This window comes from Crinia signifera, chromosome 9, assembly GCF_055691185.1.
Source record: "Crinia signifera chromosome 9, ASM5569118v1, whole genome shotgun sequence".
Lineage (NCBI taxonomy): Eukaryota > Metazoa > Chordata > Amphibia > Anura > Myobatrachidae > Crinia > Crinia signifera.
The window spans coordinates 3,430,864-3,441,893 of NC_139225.1; the positions used below are offsets into that span (position 1 = coordinate 3,430,864).

General features: G+C 47.1%; 1 long non-coding RNA gene across 1 annotated transcript; it reads left to right on the forward strand.

Annotated features, from left to right (window-relative positions):
- Positions 1-955: 955 nt before the first annotated feature.
- LOC146036477 (uncharacterized) lies at positions 956-10,603 on the forward strand. Its single transcript, XR_014460820.1, has 3 exons — positions 956-1,090; positions 4,726-4,879; positions 9,382-10,603. It is a non-coding gene; the product is annotated as an uncharacterized LOC146036477 (long non-coding RNA).
- The last annotated feature ends 427 nt before the right edge of the window (positions 10,604-11,030 follow it).

Sequence of the window (11,030 nt, forward strand, 5' to 3'; positions counted from 1 at the left end):
GCTATACACAGGTGGCCATACAAAAAGTTCTCATTTGTGATGGGTTAAATGTTCTGAATCAAAGGAGGATGCAGTCGCTACTGTATCTTCATGCTGCGCAGCTGTCCACTGGCTGCAGCACCATCGCTCACCATCGCCAGCCCAACGATGAACATTTTCTCTGTCTACATTGGCTTCTTGCAACCAAGGGGCATATTCATTGCGGTCGGCGAGAGGGTTTGTATGGCGCAGATGGCTTGGTTTTGGCAAGGATCGCCTAAAACAAGCCATCATTGCTGTCTAACCCCCTTGCTGGCCGCTTGCTGTTTTCTATGTTCCTGAAAAATCTTTCTTTTGCAGCAGCCCAAAGAGGGTTATTCAGGGTCTCGGATCTGGCGCAGGTGCAGTAGCATCCTCGTACTGCACATGGGCGGAACCAGGTTTTTATGAGCTGCCGCTCAGCAGCCTATACAGAGGCATCCCGGAGGGAGGGAACAACTCCCAATGGGACTGCCTTGGTGACTGGCAGGTCGGACATCCAATAGGAAGTCACTGCCAGTCACAGTGAAGCCAGAGCAGTCTCACAGGCCTTATCTGGCTTCACAGTGGCGGATTTTACCTGGAGGGGCTCATGTAATCCCACTTCCTGAGAAGTCTACGATCACTTGCGCTTATTTAGCACTCGCTCCTCAATATCTTGACATCACTTTAAAAAAAAAATGTTAATATAATTTGTCCACCGGCTGGCAGAATCATTGCGAAATTCATTGTTCTAGAGCTACAGTTAAAACAAGTTTGAAATGTGTTGCTCCGGAGGAACCCGCAGCTGCATATTTAGCCTCACAGAGGGGAGAATATGTCTGACCTTACTCAGCGTCAATTAGATTATATCTCTGAATCATTCCGGGCTGCCATACAGATCGCCGGCTTCTGTGCTGCGTTTCATTGTTACCATCCGGCTTTCAAATGCAGAAAGCAATGAGGGTTTATTTCGGATGGTTGTCAGCGTTACCACCAGACCCAAAGCTGCACAGAATGCGTGATGAAAGGTTTACATTTGCCCACATCTGCTGTTTTACATCTGCACAAGACGCTGAGTCAGTGAAATCAGGTATGCCTTGGTGTGCTGGTACTGCCTCTCCCCCCTGAGCTGATTGGGCATTTTCTCAGAAAGATGCCACTATTTATTCCATTTTCCTTCACTCATTACGCACTCCATCCTGCTTTAACATGGAAATTGCTTGTACGGTGGGATGGCAGACTCTTTCCATGCCAACATTGCAATGCCCCACCTGCAGCCAGGAAGGAAAAGCTCCGGGATCTAGCTGTAATTTTGATTTATTACATTTTTTATTATTATTTTATTTTTTGTAAAAAGTCAGGTTTATGGTGTAAAGTGAATCAATGAGACACTAAGCCTGTTGACTCTGATACCTATTAATAAAATTACGGGCATATTGAACGGTCTTTTTTTGAATTGTCAATAAAATGTAACGGTATTTGATTTGATGACTTCGGTATTCTTGTAAAAATACTGTATCTTTGTTTAGCTGCTTAAAATTCACACAGAAAAGCCCATTGTGAGCGTACACAGGCATCCTGCACCGGAACCAAATACATCAAACCTTGCTACTTTTTCAGGTGAAATGTTAATACTGTATGTAATTACCTATAATGATCTTTTTATTTTTAAATACCAGTATATTATGCATATTATGTAGTATTATGACAAGGAATCACCTACACTGTCAGCATACAGGTGTCACAGCATAGTATAAACTCTTCAGAAAGCTCCAGTGGTCCCTACCATAGCCCACACTCCAGCCTATCACCTGGGCAGCTAGTCCAGCATCAGGAACAATGACCTCCTGCCCTGGAAACACTTATATCAGGAGAGCACAGGTGCTGCTAATCAGCCCAACACAGATCACATCAGTTTTCTTACTGCTGCTCTAAAACCTGGACTGGATCTTCCACATTACTTTCATGTGAAAAGACGCTGTCCCTGCCACAGTATGTAAATGAAGGTATTGTCCAAATCAGATTACCCTCAGAGGTGTAGGGAATGGAATACATACGGATGACCGGCAGTGAGGATGCCAGCAGGTCAGGTAAATATACTGACCCTCCCCCTGCCCCCCCCTAACCATCCCTTCCAGCAGCCTAACCCACAATGGTGGGCAGGTCATGGCCCTCTGTCAGAGTCCCTCACCTGCTATGCCACCACTAAGGAATCACTACTGAAGAGTCAGCAGAGACTCGGAGTCAGCTTGTGAAGCGATGTTCTGTGGTAACTTGGAAGCTGATGACTGTATCGGCCTGGGACTGTGTCAGCCTGGGAGCCTGGGACTGTGTCGGCCTAGGAGTCGAGGAATGGGTCAGCCTGGGAGCCTGGGACTGTGTCGGCCAGGGAGCCTGGGACTGTGTCAGCCTGGGAGCCTGGGACTGTGTCAGCCTGGGAGCCTGGGACTGTGTCGGCCTAGGAGTCGAGGACTGTGTCGGCCTGGGAGCCTGGGACTGTGTCTGCCAGGGAGCCTGGGACTGTGTCAGCCTGGGAGCCTGGGACTGTGTCGGCCTGGGAGCTTGGGACTGTGTCAGCCTGGGAGCCTGGGACTGTGTCTGCCAGGGAGCCTGGGACTGTGTCGGCCTAGGAGTCGAGGACTGTGTCGGCCTAGGAGTCGACGACTGTGTCGGCCTGGGAGCCGATGGTCCTGTGCTGCACTCTGGTAGCTGACTGTACTCTTGACGCTGGAGATGATATAACAGCAGCCATAGCAGGTGGATTCAACCAGGCAAGGTAACAACAGTAGCAGCAGGATGAGGTTCTCTGTAGCAGGAAACCTGGAGCCTTGGAATCAGCCTCTGGGAAACTCTCCGGAGGAAGTCAAGTTGTTCAAGGCACCGGATTGAACAAGACTGACTCCTTTTATCCCCAAAGCATAACTCCCAACATGACCTATTCCAGGAATGACAAAATGCTCTGCTGCTGGACTTCCATGCCAGTGACCGTTACAGAGGTGGGACTTCACCACAATCCAATGTTCAAAAAGGGGAGCCACACCAGCTAGTGAGTCATGGACTACGGTGTTTGGGGTGACAGTTGATGTGGCTTCCTTTGGACTGTGCTGCAGACCGGCATCGGCAACTGCCACTTGCATGGAAGTCCAGGAACAGAGCATCTTGTCCCTCCTGGAATGGGTCATGTTGGGAGGTATGCCAAAGTGGTTTCTGATAGGGAGATAGTCATGTGATCTCAGCTGGGACTGGGATAGGTGCTTAAGACCTGGACAGGTAATGCTGAGCCTGCATCACATGGTATAATCCAGACTCTGAGGATTGGAGTACAGAGATCAGATGACCCCCGGGTGTCATGGCAACGCCCATACAGCCGTACGCCAGCATAGGACACCAGGCCGCATGCTGGACCACAGCAATGAGGTGACAGGGCGAAATGCAACAGCTTCACATCACCCCAGCCCCCAGCAACAATGGTGATGCCAGCAACTGATCTGCGGCAGAGTGCAGGCCAACTCGCGGGTAAGATGCACATGCCAGTGCCACGTTTCCTTACACACTGGTCTCCCGTCATGAGCCAAAGGGCAGTATATAGACTCCAGCAGTGTCAGGCATTCTATCCAGTCGTGTCCATGTTGCCCACATTCAGAACATGTTAGATCCTCAGGTTTTTCTACTTTGCCATGGGGATTTTCACAGTTGGGCAGGGACTTCACAGTTGGGCATGGACACAGTTTTTGTCTTGGCATAGATTGTGGGCCAACACCAATGGGTCCACCATCCTTTGACAGGAGATCTCTTCCAGCTTTCTTGATTAAAGCAGCCAACTAAGTTCTGAATGGTGTCACTTTGGAGAAACACAACTCATGGAAGCGCTGAGCCTGGCCTGGTAATGAACCAATTTCTCTGCCTGTTATGGTTAAGAATAACGATACCTCGTTCTTCTCCAGCTCTATATATAATCCTGCTGGGCATTACCAGTAAAGTATGGTGCCATCTTTTCCACACAGCCCGCCAGGTGGAATGTGAGCATTCGCAACGGTACCTAAACGGCAGTGGACTCAGAGTATCTGCACACTTGCGTGCTCCTGGGTGGTTGCAAAGCTACCACCCAGCACTTGTCGTCAACTCCTCTTATATAAGCCCAGGTTTCCGCCCATTTTGCCCTCTTACGAAGCCTTGCCCAGAGAAACACCCACATCACATCTTCATGTTAGGACTCGTTCGCAAGTGTAGGGGTGCGAGCGTGAACGGACTATGAAACCTGCACGTGCGCACTGCAGCAGTGAGCTAAATTCCACCTTGCGTAGGAATTCTCATGCGAGCGCATCAAACAGAATAACCTCCGTTGTCGCACTAACTGTTCACACAACAATTCCTGTTGCATCTGTCTCAGTTGCTGCTGCTGCCCACTCACAAGTATCCTCATTATGTCCCCCATTCTGGTCTCTGGAAGTTTAGGAAAAATTAAACTTTGTTTCCCTTTGATAGGGTGATGCTGGCTCCAGGAAACTTGCCTACACTTACAAGGAGGTAGGACACCACTCGATTTTTAGGGAGCCGATCTAGAGTGCGGGCAAGTATGAGCTTGCTGAATAAGACAGATGCAAAAAAAATCTACACATTTGAGTATTCAGCCAGGGAACATATATTTTTTCCTTTAACTCTCTCAGCTTTAGCAAATACAACAATATTTTGCTTTTTGGTAATCATCACATCTATTCCTCTTAGAATGTTACTGTATAGACTTTACACATTTGCCATCAAACTGATCTATGAAATGGGCCGGCTGAGGCAGTCACCAACTCAGCAAGCCAGCGTCTGGTCTCTACCACGTGATACACGGACAGAAGAAGGATTCCACCAATGACACCAATTGCAAAAGGTTTGTTTGACAAAGAACTGGCTGCTCTGTCAGGTTCCTCACAAATGTGGTTACATCCCCTTTGTTCTACAAGCATGGCTTTCCTAACCACGAGCTAAGCCCAAATGATCCCTCTCCATTGTCCAGCAAATGACTGATGTCAGAAGTTCCACAGACCTTTATGGGGGGGAAGGGGGGATTCATACCCGCTCGGTGCAGGCCGAAATCGGTCTGCCGGCTCATGTGGGGTCTGCTCATGTGCATACCACCTGTGCAAACACCTTTGGTGACACATTTGCCGAGGCATTCCTTCTGAGAGGGGAGGGAAGGGGGCGGGGCAGGGGGCTGGAGCAGGGGAACGGCCAGCATTTTATGGGTGAACTGATAAAAACACTTGGCGGTCCACAGTGAACACTGCCTGCTCGGGGAAGGTGGCTGAAGTTACATGACGTCAGCACCCGCCCCGAATCCGGCCATCTCTGGCCAAGATAAAAGCTGGTCTAGACCGACTTTTATCTGCGAACAGGAAAAAAAATCATTTGATGGTCGCATGCGGGGATGCGGGGATTCGTGCGGAGGGGGGGGTGGGAACGGGTGTTCGGCCAGGCGGCGTTTAGCTGTTTGCTAGACTGTGAACAGATGCAGCCTAGTGAACAGGACTGGACCAGGCGCTATATCTGCCTAGTGAACAGGACTGGACCAGGCGCTATATCTGCACACAATTAATTAAGCACAGCCAAGTAGTGCACATGTGCATACCTCCCAACTTTGTCCAGATGCGAAGAGGGACCTCCCAAATTTGGGGTGGGGGCGTGGTCTAGCGATACGGGGCGTGGTCTATTCCCGCGAGGCCACGCACCATTTTCGACACTGTGGGGGCATGGTTAGCGGCTCTCTGAGCTGCTGGCTATGTCTACAGAATAGACGCAGCCTGAGGGGCTATTCTGCAGACTGTGGGGCTGGGGAGATAGTTTCAGGGGGGTGACAGGGGGGACTCCCAACTGCCCCCAACCCCCCCTCCCCCGCCACGGGACACTGCTGGCCCCGGACGGGATCATCCCAAAGAACCATGACGTTCCTGCAAAAAGCAGGACAGTAGGGAGGTGTGCATATGTGTCTTACCCAGTACTATTTTTCTGGAAAAATAGGTTCAGGAACTCCAGGTCTGGGGGTGGATCAATTAAATAAAAAAAAAATATATATAATAAAGAGAGGGAGGGAGAGATAGATGTATATATTGTATTTAGAAACAAAGGCACTCACAGGGGACTTTAAAATAAAACTAATCTTATGGAAAGTACATTTTTAGTTCCTGATGATGTCATATTTATTTAGAGGTTCAGGAACTGAGTTCCTGCTGGTTCCTGCTGAAAAATAGCACTGGTCTTACCTCTTCTGTCACAAGTAGCAGGATTTATCACACTCATTTTAGCAGTTTAATTTCTATTCTTTCTACACTAATTTAAAGCAGCATACACAATAATGCACAGATGGGAGGTAAATACATCCTGCCATATTATAATATATTATATTATATTTATTATTGTAAAGCCTTGTCGCTTCTCTACAGATGCACAAGTCCGTACTTGCATGGCAGGCTTACAACTAGCATATAAGAGATTGGAACTGTGCTACCCAAAAAGGCGTCTTGTGTCAAGATTTCAATGTGACACAATAATTACTCCGAGCATGTACAGTATAGAAATAGTAAGTTAATGGTAAAACACACAGATAACAATGATCACAATCCTATGAAAACAATAATTATTCATGGACAACAGACCTCATGTGTTCTGTAATACTCGCTGATTTATGTATTGGCATTTGCAGCCTCCTTGGTAGTCAACCAGCAAGATTCATTTTCCAAATAAACTTCTGCAAGTCTTTTGTGAATACAGGACATATGTGGTCTGTTGTCTCTGAATGAATCATCTTTTTTACTATGACTGTGTTTTAGCATCAGATTTCTCTGTCTTTATTTTTGGTTGTATTTATACTGTTCATGCCTGGGATTATTCTAGATCAGACCTGGCCAAAAGGTAGATCCTGATCTACCAGTAGATGTGGGGCATCCGCTGGTAGATCACGGCCAAATTAACAAAATACACGTGAACATGAACATCTGACGTTTCAGAACGCAGAGCTCCCGGTAGTGCCCCTGATGTCATGACGTCACCGGAGTGCTGTGAAGAGCCCTCTGCAGCTGCTATATATCAGTCTGGCCCCACACCCACATATGCTGGGCTTACCACTCTGTACCAGCACAGAGGCTCCTCACAGCACCAAGTACACCCTGAGCGACTCCTGGATGTAGTGTGTGGGGTGTAATTGTCTGATATGGGTGGTACAGTGGCTGCAGGCTGATGCTGCTGGAGTACAGCTGCCGCCTGCTCCGTTATATGATACGATACCCGAGTGGTTCCGTGCTTGTGTCCTGTTATCAGTCGCTGACTGACTAATAGATCCTATAACAGAAGAAAAATGGCTGTGCGCTGTCGGACCACAGTGTAACAAATTATGAGCAATCACAAATATTCTGTTCAGGCAGCAGTCAGATGCGGGTACTTGGACCACATATAGAAAGAACACAGAGAGGGAAAAAGACAGACTGCGCTAAAATAGAAATCAAATGTAATCCAAAAATAAACATAAAGGTATCAAAGCAATTAAAATACAAAATAAAATATAACAATATAAAACCAATTTCATTTGAAGGTCACTATGGCCAGTATTAGTAATACTATTAGTAATCCAATCACATATAGCATCTACCATTCTTATATATGTGATTATATAACTAATAGTAGAGAAACTTGTATGCTGCATGGGTGTATATTGTGTGTAGGTATTTTAGCAATTGTCCGTGTTGATCGCCCGTGCGAATGTGGGGCAGAGAATCGGCTGGCCTGCGAGGCGTGAGACTTACTTTTACAGAGCTAGTGATTTTAAGCTCAATCAGTCCGAGCGCTCTCACAGTGGAGTGAAGCCACCGCCCAGCACATGTAGTCACCACCCCAGAATACGCCCCGGTTACCACCCAGTTGTGCCCAGTTTTGTGCCCTCGCCAATCCATACGCCCACAATACGACTACTCTGCACGAGTTTGTTCGCTAGCGTATTTCTACTCGTAAGGTCGCGAGTGTGCACGGTTCCCCAAACCTACACATGCGCCTTGGGAATGGTACGCATGCGCAGTGGGCTAAGATACACTCTGCAAATGAATTGGTGTCCGAGCGAGGCAAGCGCAATATGGCCCTATGTGTGTAAGAGCGATCAGCAAAACAAAATCTATTGTGGGAAGCATAGGGCCTGTGATCCTGGTTCAGAGGTGGATTCTATGTATGTATGTATATATATGTATGTGTGTATGTATGTATGTATGCATGTATGTTTGTGTATGTATGCATGTATGTATGTATGTATTTACGTGTGTATGTATGTATGTTTGTGTATGTTTGGGTATGTATGTATGTGTGTGTATATGTATGTATGTATGTATGTATGTGTATATGTATGTATCTATGTATATATGTTTGTGTATGTATGTATGTATGTATGTGTGTATATGTTTGTGTGTGTTTGTGTGTGTGTGTATGTATGTATGTATGTATGTTTGTGTATGTATGTATGTACAGTATGTTTGTGTATGTATGTATGTATGTTTGTGTATATATGTGCAGTTTTTGATTCTTATATATTTATATCTGCAGAAATATACAGTTACCATCTCTACTGGCAGCAATGCCATGTGCCACTGTGCCCGCCATCGTACAGTTAGATTTACGGGTCTGCAGTAAGGGGTTTCCGGTACTCTCATGCATGCGGAATAGTCAAACTAAATATCAGTACATGGGCCACCACCGAATCAGGCCCATTGACAATGGTAGATCTCTGCTAAATATGTGAACTAAAAGTAGATCCCGCATACCTCCCAACATGACCCATTCCAGGGGGGACAAAATGCTCTGCTCCTGGACTTGCTGCCAGTAGTAGTTGCAGAGGTGGGACTGCACCAATGTCGCAAATTCAAAAAGGGGAGCCACACCTGCCAGTGAGTCCAGACTGTGGTGTTTGGGGTGGCAGTTGGTGGGGCTCCCCTATCTGAATTGTGGACTGTGCTGCAGCCCTGCAACTGCCACTGACATGGATGTCCAGAAAGAGAGCATCTTGTCCCTCCCAGAATGGGTTATGATGGGAGGTATGATCCCGGGACACAAAAATCTGGCCACCCCTGCTAGAAAACAATGTAACTACAGTGACAATTGTGTTCATATAAAACCTCACATTCCCAAAGATTTATAGGGAAATCCTGCCGCCATCAAATAATACATTAGATTCTGATGTGAATGTAATATTTAAAATAAGAAGTAAAATCACATTTCCCTCAGGTCAGTCATGCAGAAGACAAAGGAGCTGTGATGTCATAATGGGCCTCAAACCACAAACAGCCAATCAGTCTGTGAGGGTATAGTGATGTCATAATCAGGGCTGTACTGAGGCTGTCTCACTCATTCACCTCACAGGACTCGGGCAGTGCGCAGCTCACCAGCAGGAGGACATACTCACATAAGGTTAGTGACTGGACTAGGGCAGGTTAGTGCGATGCGGCGGCAGACTCGGAGCGCGACTACTGTAATATATGACTGATCACCTGACCGACAGGACAGTATTGGATAAAAACAAATCTCCCACCTAGGGGGGCAGTACTAAGCAGCCACTAGGGCTGTGCCTGGGACACCTAAGGGCGGTGTCTAGATGGCGCTGGATAAACCCTGTATGGAGCGGTCAGGACGTGTCGCAAGGCACAAGGTGTCCTATGCTGCATCAAGTCCCCGTGCGGATCCCTACTTATTAATGTGCAGAGGTGGGAGAGATGTATACGGTGCTGTACCCATTACTTTGTTATTATCTGTTACTGTTGTTATAGTTATATCATAGTTTGGGCTCCATGTAAGAGTGATACTAAATACTGGCAGCATATTGTGTTAGTGTCCGTGTGATACACAGGATATGCCGCTGGTATTTATCATCACACACAGTATCTTTCCAGCGAGGACCAGCGGTGTCCCCTCCTTCGCTGTATCCTCTGCTGTGTTGCCAGCAGCCTGTTGGCAATGGGTTACTGACTAATGCACATACATGACGGCCGTCTGTGTATGTGTATAGAGATCAGACCCGGTGGGGACATAGGAAACAGAGTTAGAGCTGTCCTATATATATATCATTGCAGCCCTAACCCCTTATAGCACCAGAGACAAGTCCTAAAGGGGTTCTGGCTGATTCTTACATAGAGTCCTAATACTAATGGGTAGCTAGCTACCTTGTCTCTTTCCCCCTACCTTGTCTGTCTCGCCCCTTTACCTTGTCTGTCTCGCCCCCCTCCCTTGTCTGTCTCTCCCCCTACCTTGTCTCTCCCCCCCATTACTGTGGACATGCGCGTGCCCCCCGGTGGCATCGGGTGCGTTCTTCATCATCCGGGAAAAAAGTTAAAATACAGATTTGGGGTGACAGAAGGGATGACGGGTTATATAAGGTTAGTGGGTGGGTGGTTTGGGCAAACTCTGCAAAGTCTCTTAATGCCTAGAGGGACGGGCAGTCCGTCAGCCATGGGTCCCCAGAGGTTTCCCCCACAGGGGGTTTTTCCTCTCCTGAGTGCTGATGGATGACTCCACCATCTTGTTCCTCTTATAGGACAAGTCTGTAAGAGTTCTGGAACAATCTTGTTCCAGAATTCCCTATTGTATAATGCAGAGTAAAAAGAATATATATATATTACTTAAAATAAAAGTTTTCATTTATTTTTTAAATATATTTTGTGTGAATTTGTCTTTATTTATATTAATAAATGCCCCCAAAGGTCAGGAGGTCGCAGTGGGGGCTGGTGGGTAAATGAGATTAGAGGTGGTAATGGAAAGTAAATGGAGTAGGCTTACACCCTGATCACTGAGGTGACCATACAAATAGGTGGGGCTTATGGAGTAGGCTTACACCCTGATCACTGAGGTGACCTACAAATGGGCGGGGATTATGGAGTAGGCTTATACCCTGATCACTGAGGTGACCATACAAATGGTAGGGGCGTATGGAGTAGGCTTACACCCTGATCTCTGAGGTAACCATACAAATGGGTGGGGGCTTATGGAGTAGGCTTACACCCTGATCTCTGAGGTAA